Source organism: Oryctolagus cuniculus, chromosome 1, assembly GCF_051225735.1.
Source record: "Oryctolagus cuniculus isolate XC-2025 breed Fujian yellow rabbit chromosome 1, ASM5122573v1, whole genome shotgun sequence".
Classification (NCBI taxonomy): Eukaryota; Metazoa; Chordata; class Mammalia; order Lagomorpha; family Leporidae; genus Oryctolagus; species Oryctolagus cuniculus.
Window position 1 is genome coordinate 182347972 of NC_142867.1, and position 16063 is coordinate 182364034.

Consider the following 16063-nt stretch of genomic DNA (forward strand, 5'->3'; position numbering starts at 1 on the left):
CGTTAAATTTTTTAGACAATATTTTTTAATTTAGAGACAATTCTGAAAATTCTTGGAGACTACACTTTCAAAACTGTTACCAATGCTCTTGAGTTCTCACACTGTTCCCCCTGCCTTGCCTTTTAAAGAATTTATTTTAGGGCTGGCACTCTTACACAGCAGGTTAAGCCACAGCCTACGATGCCAACATCACATAAGGGTGCTGGTTCATATCTTGGCTGTTTGACTTCCCATCTAGCTCCCTGCTAATGTGCCTGGGGAAAGCAGTGGAAGATGGCCTAAGTGCTTGGGTCCCTGCATCCACATGGGAAACCAGGATGAAAATCCTGGCTCCCGGCTCCTGGCTTCAGCCTGACCCAAACCTGGCTATTGTTGTCATTTGGAGAGTGAACCAGTGGATTAAAGATCTCTCTCTGTAACTCTGCCTTTCAAATAAAAATAAATTAATCTTTCTTTTTAAAAAAATGAATTTATTTTACACCTATTAAAGCAACCCAGAATGTTTAAACAACACTGACATATAAATTCTTAATAAGATATAGTAAATCTGAAGCTCATCTTATTAGAAACAAGATACAAGATACACCATCATTTAGTCTTCAAACATTATTGCACCTTAACTTTCATAATTTGGCAAAGCATTCGTTAAATTATCTGCAGACTAGTTTTAGTGGACAAATAACCCCTTTAAGCAGATATGTTGCCTTAAATGCTTTATTAGGTATGAATTTTACAAACATTGCTTGTATTAGTGGTAATGGTGCAGCTGGAAGGCATTGCGCCTTCTCCAGGCTGCACAACAAGAAAATCCAACTGTGTGGTGGACCTTGTATCCTTTCCAGGGCCAGGACTCCTGTGACCTGCAGATGTCAGCCAAAGCATTTCCCTGTGTTTGTGAACTGGTTTGGTGATCCACTGGGTGTCAGGATTTCTTTTCATTTCTTTTAAAAATTTATTTATTTACTCGAAAGGCTGAATTACAGAAAGAAAGAGGGAAAGATTTCCATCTACTCATTCACTTCCCAGATGGTTGCAACAGCCGGGGCTGGGCCAGGCCAAAACCAGGAGCCAGGAGCTTCTTCTGGGTCTCCCACATGGCCTTCTTCTGCTGCTTTCCCAGGCACATAAGCAGGGAGCTGGGTTAGAGGACGAGCAGCCAGGACAGGAGCTCATGCTCATGTGGGATGCTGACATCACAGGCAGCAGCTTAACCCACTATGTCACAACACTGGCCCCATGATTTCTTCTGATACTTTTATAGAATGGATCAATGCAGATAACCTCAAATAATTTCTATGTGAAATCTTCACCAACTCAGCAAGAATTCAGGACTCTTAGAGTCCCACAGTGGTGTCCAGCTGGTTCCTCAGCTACAGACTGAAGGCTTTGAGTAAACTTTAGCTGGTTAACATCAAGATGGACAGGCTACATGTTGGACCCTTAGAAACTGGGCCCTTGTAGCCACCATGGTGCATATGAATCCTACATGTGATGTAACCTTGTCTAGGCTGGTATCCTAGTGTGTGGACTTTGTCAGGCTGGGTGGAGTGGAGTTCTGGTGGGGCAGAGAAAGCTGGTGGTACAGTCAACAGTGGATCCCTGGGAGAAAGTACATCACTTCTGACTGCTCCTTCCTTCACAGCTCTTGAATGTACTTGTATGCATCCATCCTGGCTTACCTCTGATGGCTACCAACATATAGGAAGTTTATGCACTGCCAGGCCATTAGCAGGGAGCTGGATTGGAACTGGAGCAGCCGGGACTTGAACCGGTGCCCATATGGGATGCTGGTGTTGCAGGCACCAACTCATTTATCATCAACTCATTTAGCATCTCTTTGTTTTTAATAATTGCATGTTATGCCACAGGATGCATCACAATTTAACCATTACTCCATTTGATAGGTTGTTTCCAATGTTTTTCTAGTCAAAGACTAAGCAAACATCCTTATCATACTTTGTTTTGTTTATTTATTTTCATCTACTTTGAAAGGCAAGGAGAGAGAGAAAGAGAAACAGAGAGAGAGGAGACAGAAACAAAGAGAGATCTTTTATCTGCTGGTTCACTTCCCAAATGCCTGCAATTACCAGGGATGGACCAGGCCAAAATCAGAAGCCCAGAACTTCATTTACCTCTCCCTTGGTGGCAGAAACTCAAAGTACTTGAATTGACACTTGCTGCCTTCTAGGATGCATTAGCAGGAGGCTGGATCAGGAGCAGTAGTGCTGGCACTCAGATAGGAGATGTAGGCATCACAAGTGGTGGCTTAACCTGCTGTACCACCATGCCTGCATAGATCATACATTTTTGTGAATATACAAAAGGGCTTATTGTGGAGTAATTCTTCAAAGTGTTCTCCCCAAAAAGTATCAATGTAAACCTCTACCAACTGAGGCCACCTTTGTAGCAAAGTGAATTAAGCCACTGCCCGCAACACCAGCATCCCATATGGTCACTGGTTCAAGTCCTGGCTGCTCCAATTCCAATCCAGCTCCCTGCTAATGACCTGGGAAAAGCAGTAGAAGATAGCCCAAGTGTCTGGGCCCTTTCCACATATGTGAGAGACCCGGATGAAGCTTCTGACTCCAGTCTTTGGCCTGGCCCAGTACAGGCCATTGTGGTTATCTGGGGAGTGAACCAAAAGATGGAAGATCTCTCCCTTTTTCTCTGTGACTCTATCAAAATTAATTGTAAGATTTATTTATTTATGGGGCTGGCTCTGTGGTGCAGCAGATTATAGCCCAGTCTGCTGTGTCAGCATCCCATATGAGCACCAGTTCGAGTCCCGGCTGCTCCACTTCCGATCCAGCTCTCTGCTATGGCCTGGGAAAGCAGTACAAGATGGCCCAAGTGCTTGAGCCCCTACACGCATGTGGGAGACCCAGAGGAAGCTCCTGGCTCCTGGCTTCAAATCAACACAGCTCCAGCTATTTTAGCCACCTAGGGAGTGAAACAGCGGGTGGAAGACCTTTCTCTCTCTCTGCCTCTGCCTCTCTGTAAATCTGCCTTTCAAATAAATAAATAAATCCTTAAAAAATATATTTATTTATTTATTTGAAAGGCAGAGTTAAAGGGGGAGAGAGGGAGGGGGGAGGGAGAGCGAGAGAGAGAGAGAATCTTCCATCCATTGGTTCACTACCAAAAAGGCTGCAATGGTCGGAGCTGGGCCAATCTGAAGCCATGAGCCAGGAGCTTCTTCTGGGTCTCTCACATGAGTGCAAGGGCCCAAGTACTCAGGCCATCTTCCACTGCTTTCCCAGGATCATTAGCAGGGAGTTGAATCTGACGTTTGGCAACAGGGACTTGAACCAGTGTCCAAATGGGATGTCAGCATCTAAGGCAGCAGCTTTACTGGCTATGCCACAGCACTGATCCCCAAAATAAATATTTTTTAAAATGTTTTTAAAGATTTCACCAAAAAGATATATTGAATTGAGCCTTAAATCTAGACAATACAGAGAGGGAACTTTAGTAAATAGAAACTTTATGGCACATTTGAGGAAAGGTAAGAGATCACTGAGCTAAAATAGACAGGTGAAATACAGTTGTATAAGTAAAGGTGGGAAAATGGATTGAGCCCATGGGGTCCAAGGCCTAGACAAGGGAATTCTATAGTGAAGTTACATTGAAATTTTTGAGCATAAGAGTGACAGAAGGACATACCAAAAGCAACACTTAGGAAAAACTGTTGTAAAGAATGTGCATCACCTGAAAAGCCACCATGATTATATCCTAACTCAATCCCGGTTTCCTGGCTTCAGGCTGGCCCAGCCCCAGTTCTTATGAGAATTCAGGGAGTAGACAGCAGATAGAAAATCTTTCTGGCTAGTGCTGTGGCTCAGTAGGCTAATCCTCCGCCTTGCGGCGCCGGCACACCAGGTTCGGGGCACCAGATTCTGTCCCAGTTGCCCCTCTTCCAGGCCAGCTCTCTGCTGTGGACAGGGAGTGCAGTGGAAGAAGGCCCAAGTACTTGGGCCCTGCACCCGCATGGGAGACCAGGATAAGTACCTGGCTCCTGCCATCGGATCAGCACGGTGCGCCGGCCGCAGCACGCCGGCCGCGGCAGCCATTGGGGAGTGAACCAACAGCAAAGGAAGACCTTTCTCTCTGTCTCTCTCTCTCACTGTCCACTCTGCCTGTCAAAAAATAAAATAAATAAATAAAAGAAAATCTTTCTATGTCTCTCCCTCTTTCTGTTGCTTTCCCTTTCAAATTAAATAAATAAGTCATAGAGAAAAAAGTGAAAAAAACTTCCTTTCCACAATGTTTTTTAGTGCGAAAATGCAAAGAAGTTCTTATTCACTAATAAATAATTAATAATATCATTAATATAATAGATTCACTAATATGACTCATATTCTATTAATAACATTCATGTTATTAATTATATAATTCATTAATATTATCTAACTAATGATGGAATCATGTAAGTATTATTCCTGTTAGATGGCTTGCTTGTTTGTGGAGATGTTGGCCAATATAATTACTCTTTTTTTTTTAATAATTACTCTTGAAGGGCCAGCGCTGTGGTGCAGCAGATTAAAGCCCTGGCCTGAAGTGCTGACATCCCAAATGAGTGCCAGTTCTAGTCCCAGCTGTTCCACTTCCAATCCAGCTCTCTACTATGGCCTGGGAAAGCAATAGAAGATGGCCCAAGTCCTTGGGCTCCTGCACCCACGTGGGAGACTGGAAAGGAGCTCCTAGCTCTTGACTTTGGATCAGCTCAACTCCGGCCATTGCAGCCATTTGGGGAGTGAAGCAGCAGATGGAAGACCTCTCTCTCTAATTCTTTCAAATAAATACAAATAAATCTTTAATATTTATATATATAATTGCTCGAATAAAAATATATCCTGTTTAAAGAGAAGCACAGAAGGTACTAAAACAAAATGCTGGCTCATTAGAAAACCCTCATATGTCTTCTTATTGTCAAGAATGTTGAGTTATTGAACTTGGTTTTTCTTTGTTTGAAGCTGCTTAAAAAATAGCTGCCAAAAAGGGACTTACAGGGGCTGGCATTGTACCATAGCCAGTAGAGCCTGCAATACATCTCTTATGGGTGCTGGATCAAGTCCCATCTGGTCCACTTCCAATCCAGCTACCTGATAATGTTTCTGGGAAAAGCTGCAGAGGATGGCCCAAGTGCTCGGGCCCCTGCATCCATGTGGGAGACTATAAGAGTCTCCTGGCTCCTTGCTTCAGACCAGCCCAGCTCCAGCCATTGTGGTTATTTGAGGAGTTGACCAGCAGATGGAAGATCTCTCTTTCTCCCTCTCTCTCTCTCTGTAACTGACTTTCAAAATAAAAAAATAAACCCTGTTTTTAAAAAAAGAAAGAAGGGGGACTTACAGCTTACAGCTCTAGACCCGAGTACACAGTACATTAAATAAGTGATACTCTACTGTGTAATGCCCTGAGCAGCTCAAAGGTCTTTATTTGTGACTTTTATCTATTTCAAGACCCTAAAAGCATCTGATTTTCTCCAAAGTTGTCTTTCAGGTTTTCAGTCACATTCCAAAGAGAGATTCAATCACCAGCCACTCTGGACTGGTCCAGACTCCACTGCAAGAGCAAGGCCAGCACAGATGGGTCACAAGGTATCCAAAGGTCACTCTTTACTTCATTTTAATACTACCCTAGCAGGAGCTTGAGTCTTATTACCATAACATTCAACCTATGTTGGAGCTTTTTTTTTTTTTTTTTTTTTTTTTTTTTTTTTTTTTTTTTTTGAAAGTCAGTATGACAGAGAGAGAAGGAGAGAATCTTCCCCCAGCTGGTTCACTCTCCAAATGGCCACAACAACCAGGACTGGGCTAGGCGAAAGCAGGAGCCAAGAGCTTCATCAGTTCTCCCACATGGATGCAGAGGTTCAAGTACTTGGACCATCTTAAACTGCTTTCCCAGGAGCGTTAACAGGGAGCTGGACTGGAAGTAGAGCAGCCGGGACATGAACTAAATCCGCTACACCGCAATACTGGCTTCTGGACTAGAATTCTGAACCATGCCTGTGTGAATTTGTAACCACCCCTCCACGCAAAGACAAGAACTTCCTTCCTGCATATTCATGTCCCTAAAATGTTCCCCTAAAAGCAGGATTTTCCCCTAGTCATGGAAATGAATTTGCCTACTCTCCTTAATAGCTACAAATAAATAATTTTGTATGAACACCTACTTCTGGAAGCAGACCCACAATTTTCAGTGGGTCACACTTCTACAGCGTTTTTTACAAATGTAGGTTCCCAGGCCCAGCACCATATCTATTTAATTAGAATGGGGAGAAGGGGATTTGTTTCTCAAAACCTTTGTGAGTGATTTTTAAGCACTCTGTTCCATTGCTTTCTAAAATTCATCCTGTTTACCACACCAATGTAATAGAGAGAACATCATTGGTTCCTTGGCTCCTTCCTACTCTTTCCCCTATTTCCTTCTACAGTGACCAAACAACATTATCAAAATGACATTTTGACTGGGAGAGGGAATTCAGGGGCGGGGACAGGGAAGCACAAATAACACTCCAACTCTGCTTGTTACCCACTGCGGCCTGTGAATGCTGCTTTGCTTTCTGTGAACAAAAATGAGTTCTAGCACTTGTTAAAAACATAGATTACCCGGTCTTTCCATAAAGATAATGATACCTTCATCTAGATGATTCCAATGCAGTTGGCCCTCAGATAACACTTTGGGAAACAATGATCTAAATCTGGTGAAGAAAACCTCCAAGAATCTGTGAAGATGTGTGGTCTCTTGTGAAATCTAGAAATGGACTGCTGAATGCTGAATGCTGATGTCTTCATTTTCCCCACTAGAAGGAACTGATTCATTTTGGAAAGAGAGTGTTCAGGAATCTCTGAAGCATGGAAACATTTTTTCCATTCTTGGTGTGCAGATTGTTGGCTTATTCAAGGAGGCAGGCCCAGACAAAATTCTCAGCAGGCTCTTCTGGACAGCATTTCGCCACACATGGCATTAGGTCAAAGAGAAAACACAGAGCAGTCTGAGGGAGGAAAAAAAAAAATCCCTGAGATGCAACATAAAACTGGGAAATATGAAACTGGGAGGGTCTCGGGGGAGACATCTTACCTGGTCTGTTTGCTCTGGTAAAGGCTGGAGTCTTGTCACATGAACCCCAGCTTCCTGTTCTTGCAGCTGCCGTCTGAGTCACTGTGGGCCACAAGGGAGGGCCCTCTACCAGCAGGGAGCATAACCACCACATGACTCTTAGGTGAGGCCGTTGTGCCAGGCCAATTTAAAAATTAAACTGCAACCACATAGTTGCTGATTCTCATTTATTTTACGAAATTCTTTAGTCTGATTTTTGTCTACGATTGCAAATTACCAGAAAACACACATAAAAAAGCTGGTAAGTGGAATTTACATATGGTAAGAGAATCCTATTAGTCACTAAGATCATGTAAGGGTGGGGTGCGTTAGCAGGGTAAAACATTAAACCAACAGCAATATTTCCTTTACTAGTATAAGTATCCTAAGAAATCACTAAAGTGAAAATATGTAAACCTAATATACAAACGCCAAATGTTAGAAGATTGCCTTGACTTTTTTCTTCTCATTGTCCCTGGCTGTTGCAGAATGTTGCAGGGTATATGAGACTCTATGCATTAAGATTTCCCTATGAAACAGCAAATTGGATTAAAAACCTGCTAGAATTTTGTTCAGTTTTTTAAACTGAGGCATTCAAGAACCACTCCCAGGCAATAGAAACAAGACTGAAGTATAACTCTTCTGAACTTGAGTACTGGACCTAGCCCCTGACTCAATGTGACAACAGACACTCAATAAAGACTTAACTGATGGCATCATCAACATATTAGTTGTAGAATAGAGTTACAATGATGAACTTCTCTGTGCCTTTATTTTTGTGTCTGTTCTTAGGAGAAAACCTCTTTTACCTAACTTACAAGATTTTTATGAGGATCAAATGAAATAACGTGTATTCAAGTTTTGCTTTCTTATATGGGAGAAATACACTGAATATCTTTGAAAAGGCTACATTAGGAACTGGGACTGGTGGTCATTTCTAGGTAGGGAAACCATTCAGAAGCTATGGCTAGACAAAAGATTTCCTTTTCACTATACTGTGTATAGTATTTTTCATTCATATGGAAAAAAATGTAGATGTAAGAATGATTAGTATGAAATTTAGGCTCTAACAAAATTTTCATAAAAGCACAGAAGCATGTTGCACATTTCATGTGCATTCAGATATAGACTGCAACACCTAGTAAGAGTCTGAGCTAGATCCGTTCTAAATAAGAACTCAAATTAAATAATGGAAAACTGCATACCACTTAGGATCACATTTCTTATCTGAAGGAAGTCAATGCCCTAAACATGTTTATCTTGGGAAAGTCAGAAATGTAGGAAAAATAAGATTATTGTTAATTACTTAACACAATAGAAAATATATTGGGACCTGCAATGTACTATAGCAGGTTAAGCCTCCACCTGCAATACCAGCATCTCATACTGGCACCTGTTAGAGTCCCAGCTGCTCCACCTCTGATCCAGCTCCCTATTAATAGCTTGGGAAAAGCAGCAAAAGAAGGCCCAAGTGCTTGGGCCATGTGAGAGACCTGGAAGAAGCTCCTGTCTCCTGGCTTCAGTCTAGCCCAGCTCTGGCTGTTGTGGCCATTTGGGGAGTAAACCAGTGGATGGAAGATTCTCTTTCTCTCTTTCTTTCTTTCTCTCTCTCTCTCTCTCTTTCTCTCTCTCTCTCTCCACTCTCTGTAACTCTGCCTTACAAGTACATGAAAAAATAATTACAAAAAGAAAATATAATCTTATTATACAATTTTACTTATTTGATTAGAGCTTTGGAATCAGGGTGGGTTTGCTGAAAATTAGAACTGTATCAGAGAACTGCATCTGAAATATAAAAATCTTCACTTGGATTTTTCAATAGTATGGCAATAACCTCATAAACTTTTTAAAAATAAATATGAGAGGCTGGCACTGTGGTACAGTAGGTTAAAGCCCGAGCCTGCAGTGCCAGCATCCCATATGGACGCTAATTCAAGTCCCGGTTGCTCCACTTCTGATCCCACTCGCTTCTATGGCCTGGGAAAGCAGCAGAATATGGTCCCAGTCCTTGGGTTCCTGCACCCATATGGGAGACCTAGAGGAGGCTCCTGGCTCTTGGCTTTGGATCGGCTCATTTGGGGAATAAACCAGCGGATGGAAGACCTCTCTCTCTCTCTCTCTCTGGCTCTGGCTCTACCTCTCTGTAACTCTTTCAAATAAATAAAATAAATCTTTAAAATAAATAAATAAATCTGAGTAGAAGTGATGGTGAAACCGTTCCTTAAGATCCTCTTTCTCAATAAACTCTAATTCAGCAAACATGAAACTTCAGTTACACAAAAAATGATTGGGTAATACATGCAATAATCACAGACTGAATAGTCATCAACACCATCCAAAGGATACTTACCCCTTAAATAACTCAAAAGGAAATTAATAAGCAAAAATCCAGGACTGGTTTCCCTATAAACAAAACACAAAAATTTCTGTAACCATTAGTGAGCATTAATCATTTGGAGATCTCCTTCCTGTTAACCTCAAGAGATTATCTATCATGTCTCTTTGTGTCAGGAGACCTAGAGTTCTATCCTGGCTCCATGCCTTTAGTCACAAGTTGATCTTACCCTTAAAACTTTAAAACGTTGTCTTTATTTTAAACCCAGAACAACAGAGATTCAGTGTGATCTTTGCAAATATCATAGAATCTTTAGCTAAAAGAACCTTAAAGATTATCTCATTCAGAATTTTTTTTTTTTTTTCAAGCAGAACTCTTTTACACAAGCAAAATATAAGAAGGTGAAAACTAAACAACATTAGCTGAAGGATGGAAACTTTCTGGAGCCTAGGTGCTGGTCTTCCCATCCTGTCCCTGTAGTTCTTCAGAGGAGCACCAAGGTGCACAGCACAGTTTGAACCACTGACATATTCCAACCTTCTCAATTCACAGTTTGGCAAAATTGAGATGTAGAGATATAAGGGATTTTCTGAAACTGAAAATTAATAGCAGATTTGTTTACTGTTGTATCCATAATAACAAATATTTGCTGAATAGTTTATTTTAATTAGGCACTGCTTTAAGTATTTCACTTGCGTTGTCTTATTCCCTACAATAATTCTTTGAAGTACAGGCACTGTTAAGAGTGAGAAAATAAATACAACAATCCCTCCCCTCCACTTTAGCTCAAGAGGGACATGCTTCTAAGCACTGAGGTATGAGGAGGGGAACTGTTATTTGCTGTTAGAATTGGTCTTCCCAGATAATAACAGTGTATCTCTGGGACAGATCTTGGTCCTTAATGTCTTGTGATTGTAGAAAATTCTGTCAATAGTGTGGATATTCAAATACTGAAAATGTTTAATAAGGTACATTACTCTGGCAGAGTAAGGGGCTGCTGCTTAGTATCTTTTTAAAAAATTTATGGAACATGGATAAGTAAATCAATCTTAAAGCATAAAAAAAAAAAAAGTGAGAAAATAAGTAAACTGTCCAAAGTAACACAGTTGCTATATTTGTCTTCCTAGGCTTCAGTTGCTTCATCTGTAAGGAGCTGGGAAAGATAATTTCTGACGAGCAAGCTAGAGTACAAATCTAAAACCCTATAGCAAAAATTCCAAGTTGTAAGACTGGTTCTTTCATTAAGAATTGTTCTTTCAGAACCAAAATTCCTCTGAGACCTCACTATTTGAGGCCTACAGAGGGACATTTTAGGATGCAATTATTTCTTGGGCCGGTGTTGTGGTGTAATAGGTAAGGCCGCCTCCTGCAATGCTGGCATCACATAAGTGCACCAATTTGAGTCTCGGCTGCTCCATTTCCAATCCAGCTCTCTGCTAATGCACCTGGGAAAGCAGTAAAGGACAGGCCAAGTGCTTGGGCCCTGGCACCCATGGCACCTACATGGGAAGCTCTTGGCTCCTGGTTTCAGCCTGATCTAGCCCCAACTATGTGGGGAGTGAACCAGCAGATGGAAGACCTCTCTCTCTACATCTCTCCCTCTCTCTCTGTAACTCTGCCTTTCAAATAAATAAAATAAATCTTCAAAAAAAAGAGATATGATTATTTCAATTTACCAATCAGGTGAGTCTAAAAACCTACTATAAGCATTACCATTGACACTATATTTATTTATGTAATAAATGGTATTATAGGAGATCAGAATATGCCACTCCAATATGTCACTTCGGCATAAGGATTATTTTGAGCTGAAGACAAGAGAGAAAGAGCAGATGAAAAAGATATAACCTTTGCATTTGTAAAGGTCTCTTCCTCTCCCTCTAGGAAAAGAACAACTGGTATCATTCTAGACTCTTATCAGCTCAGGTATCACACAGGTCCCTGAGAGAGGAATCTACACTAACAATGACTGAAATAATCTTTATCTTCTATTTACCTTCCCAAAGTTTGCTGCCCCTAAAAGCCTAAGCCCATTTTCCTCAGTCACCTCATTTCTCTACAATAATTCTTTGAGGTACAGGCACTGTTAAGAGTGTACTGTCCTTTTCTTTTTTTAAAGATTTATTTATTTATTTGAAAGCCAGAGCTACACAGAGAGAAGGAGAGGCAGAGAGAGGGAGAGAGAAAGGTCTTCCAACTGCTGGTTCACTCCCCAGTTGGCCGCAACTGCCAGAGCTGGGCTGATCCAAAGCCAGTAGCGGGTAAAGCCGCCACCTGCAGTGCCGGCATCCCATATAGGCACTGGTTCGAGTTCTGGCTGCTCCACTTCCAATCCAGCTCTCTGCTATGGCCTGGGAAAGCAGTAGAAGATGGGGCAAGTGCTTGGGCCCCCGCACCCACGTGGGAGAACCGGAGGAAGCTCCTGGCTCCTGGCTTCAGATTGGCCCAGCTCTGGCAGTTGCGGCCAACTGGGCAGGGAACCAGCAGATGGAAGACCTTTCTCTTTCCCTCTCTCTGCCTTTTCCTCTCTCTGTGTAGCTCTGGCTTTCAAATAAATAAATAAATCTTTAAAAAAAAAAATAAAGAAAAAAATGGTTTTACTATCACCCTCTCCAGGATAGTTTGATGATGGTGATATGAGAACCAGCCAGGGAGATAGGGAGAAATAAATAAAGCATGGAGAATTTGTTTTTTCCACAACTTCTGTGTAGCCCTACATGGTAACTCCACCCCTTAGCTGTTAATCCAGTACGCCCACTTTCCCATCATGCACCTGTGTCTAACTCAGGATTAGGAACCAGGAGACACTATAATGGCCATGAGTAAGTTCTACATGGAGGCTCCATGAAACTCCCAGAAAACTTTGTATACACTAAACTCCACTCTGTTTGTATATTCAATTAGGGCACCCCCCTCTATCTCATAAAAGGAACTGATAACATGGGAGTGGCCTTCTCGTTTTTTTGGGCTTCTGGACCATGCTTATATGTCCTTCTCTGGCTTCTTCCTACTCTCTTTCCTCATAGGCCATTCTCTGGCCCACTCATGACAGGTATCTCTCTGTAAAGGGTAGCCCACACTCACGCATGAGTATATATCTACTCTCTCTTAAGTAAACCCTGCTCTCACTTGTACACTGTATTTATACTTGTACTTTGAATTCTTATTTATATGGGGGCAAGAACTTTGAATAAAAATCCAGAAACATGTGCCAATAACAGTAGTGCATTGTTTGGGTCTAGGTCTTTGTGGCCAGAAAACAATGAAATAGTTGGTGGAAAGAGGTGGGACAAAAGGCTTCCTTTGAGAACATTTAGCAGTGGAAGTGGCAATAAAGATGAGGAATAGCAAAAAGTAGGTAAAGTTGAGGAGCAGGTGAGTGATAGCAAAAACAACAGGTAATGACTGAGATAATGTGATAATGATAAATTTGGAATGATTTCTTATGTATATGGACATAAATGCATTGATAATATGTAATATTTTACTTACAATCAACTTGGCTAAAATATAACTTGGCATGGAAAACAAAATTTATTACCTCAATAATTCTGAAGTTGTGATGACCTTGCAAAGAGGCAAGCAGTATTTTTATAAAGATAACCATTCTTGAACCTTGACCAGTATATTATACATAGAGACGATTTCATCTGACATCAAAGCAGCATGACTCTTTAATCTTTCTTATTTTATTATTTCAAAAAACATCTGAACTCAGGACAGCTCACTACTTCCCTTGGTTTGAATTTCCTGTATGCCGGGTCAGATTTCTTATCTCTGTGTGTATACATGCCAACCTAAAGAATGTTTTCCACTCAAAATAAAATTATTGTAATTTTAAAGATTAACTTTACAATTCTGTTCTGCCTGTTTTCCTCCCTTTCAGTTTTATTCCCTCTCCCTTTCACAATGTATTTTTTGCTCCCAATTTTTTATGGTTCCCCCAGAGACTATGACATATCTCTACAATTTGGCACATGCTATTCCCTACAGGTAGAACACCTTCTTTTCTTCCTATCCCTACCCTATAAACTTGGCTAACTTCATTTACTCTGTAAGGCTCAGCAAAAACATCACTTCTTCTTAGTGACCTTTACTATTAAAAATATAATGAATATAATTGTATATATATTTTATTATACATATCTTTGCACAGTTTTATGTTATTTTTATTTATTTGTAAGGGAGTTACAGAGAGAGAGAGAGAGAGAGAGAGAGAGAGAATTTCCCATCTTCTGGTTCACTCCCCAAATGGCTGCAACAGCCAGGCTGGGCCAGGTCAAAGCCAGAAGAATCCTCCACAAGGTTTCCCATGTGGGTGGCAGAGGCCCAAATGCATTAGCGGGGAGCTGGATTGGAAGTGGAGCAACTGGGACTTGAACTGACACTTATATGGGATGCTAGTGTGGTGGGCTATGGTTTAACTTGTATTATCACAACACGAGCCTCTCTTCTTCTGATCCAGCTCTCTGCTGTGGCCTGGGAAAGCAGTAGAAGATGGCCCAAGTCCTTGGGCCCCTGCACCCATGTGGGAGACCTGGAAGAAGCTCCTGGCTCCTGGCTTCAGATCAGCTCAACTCTGGCCATTGTGGTCATTTGGGGAGTGAACTAGCGGAATGGAAGATCTCTCTCTTTCTAGCTCTACTTCTCTCTATAACTCATCTGTCTTTCAAATAAGTAAAATAATTCTTTTTAAAAATTTGATTTGTTTATTTATTTGAAAGTCAGAGTTACAGAGAGAGAGGGAGAGACAGAGAGAGGTCTTCCATCCATTGGTTCATTCCCTAAATGGCCACAATGGCTGGAGCTGGGCTGGTCTGAAGCCAGGAGCCAGGAGCTTCCTCTGGGTCTTCCACATGGGTACAAGAGCACAAGCATCTGAGCAATCCTCTGCTGCTTTTCCAGGCATATTAGCAGGGAGCTGGATCAGAAGTGGAGCAGCTGGGACTCAAACCAGTGCCCATATGGGATGCTGGTGCCACAGATGGTGGCTTTAACCACTACACAACAGTGCCGACCCTTTTGCACACTTAAAAAAATTTTTTTTTATTTATATAAAAAGAACAAAGTTCATGTATTTTATATATCAGTTTTAAGAACATAATGATACTCAGGCTGGCGCCGTGGCTCAATAGGCTAATCCTCCACCTTGCGGCGCCGGCACACCGGGTTCTAGTCCCCGTCGGGGCACCAGATTCTGTCCCGGTTGCCCCTCTTCCTGGCCAGCTCTCTGCTATGGCCCGGGAGTGCAGTGGAGGATGGCCCAAGTGCATGGGCCCTGCACCCGCATGGGAGACCAGGAGAAGCACCTGGCTCCTGCCTTCGGATCAGCGCGATGCACCGGCCGCAGTGCGCCAGCCGTGGCAGCCATTGGAGGGTGAACCAACGGCAAAAAGGAAGACCTTTCTCTCTGTCTCTTCTCTCTCACTGTCCACTCTGCCTGTCAAAAATAATAATAATAATAATAATAATAATACTCCCTGCACACTTTCAAAAAAAAGGATTTTTAAAAAATTAATTTGAGAGGCATTTAGAGAGAGGGTTCCCCCCATCTGCCAGTTCACTCCCCAAATATTCTCAACTGGTAAGGATGGAACAGGACCTCTATCTATGGGGGTGACAGGAACCCAAGTCATTACTGCTGCCTCCTAGGGTCCACAGCAGCAGCAAGCTGGAACAGGAGCCCAGCCAAGGATGGAACCTAGGCACTCCAATTTGGGGTGTGGGCATCTCAAGCAGCATCCTAGTTGCTAGGCCACCTCGGCATACATTTCTGATTATATCCTTAGTGGAAATTCTTTAGAGTTCAATGTGACAAAGATTATTCACATTTACAAGAATCATAATACGTATAAGCACTTTCTCTTAAAATGGTCAGTATGATAGAAAGTTTATAAAGTCCAACTTCCTGTCTTGCAAATGACAGTAAACTGGTGGCCCTTTCTCCTTCCCTGTTCTTGCCCCAGGGCGGTCCTGCTGCTGACACAGCTTTCCTTTTCCTAAATTTCCCTGCTTTTATTCCTGGGGGGCCGCTAAAAACCTGGCCAGCTCCTCATTCTGTGCTAGAATTGCCCCATCTGCTCCTCTACTGCCCTGGAGCTGTCCTCCTGCCTTACCCACCTCCTACTACTCCTGTCAAACAGAGACTCCAGGCTGTAGAATATAAAGATCAAGAGAGACCAAGTAATCAAATTCCAGGGACTTTAAGAAGCTCCAGGGCTATAATTTACTATGTCTATGGCTTTCAAAGTGACGCCCTGGAATTTTTCAGCGGAACTTTAGAGGCCTCTAAAGGGAAAGAGAGATGGAAAGAGCAAGCCAAAGCTGAAGTTCCACATCTTCCTCTCCTGTACTCCAATCCTCCAGTTTGTCTGGTTTATACTCAAGTAAGGTTTCATTTGAGGAGGAAAAAGCAAACAAATACAATTTCAAGGCTTTTAAAAAAGTCCATTTATGTCTCCTTGGGAAAATGCATTTGTTCATATTTTCCTAAGGTGACCAATTCTTCCTTGTTTACTTGGGACTGTCCTAGTTTTAGCACTGAAAATTCTGTGTTCATTAGTCCAGACAATGCCACCCCATTGTCCTGCCTCCCATCAAGAGGTGTCATTTCTCACCCTTGAGACTGAC

The 16063-nt window shown here is 42.0% G+C and overlaps 1 long non-coding RNA gene and 1 pseudogene across 1 annotated transcript in view; both read right to left on the reverse strand.

Annotated features, from left to right (window-relative positions):
* Positions 1–702: 702 nt before the first annotated feature.
* On the reverse strand, positions 703–1806 carry LOC127493584 (large ribosomal subunit protein eL15-like; annotated as a pseudogene).
* A 2394-nt stretch (positions 1807–4200) lies between these two features.
* The window catches only part of LOC149128782 (uncharacterized), a 43008-nt gene continuing 31145 nt past the window's right edge, over positions 4201–16063 (reverse strand). The window contains exons 2-3 of the long non-coding RNA XR_016223973.1: positions 9449–9501; positions 4201–6994 (exon numbers count right to left, since the gene is read on the reverse strand). This is a non-coding gene — a long non-coding RNA (uncharacterized LOC149128782). The remainder of the gene's footprint in view (positions 6995–9448; positions 9502–16063) is intronic.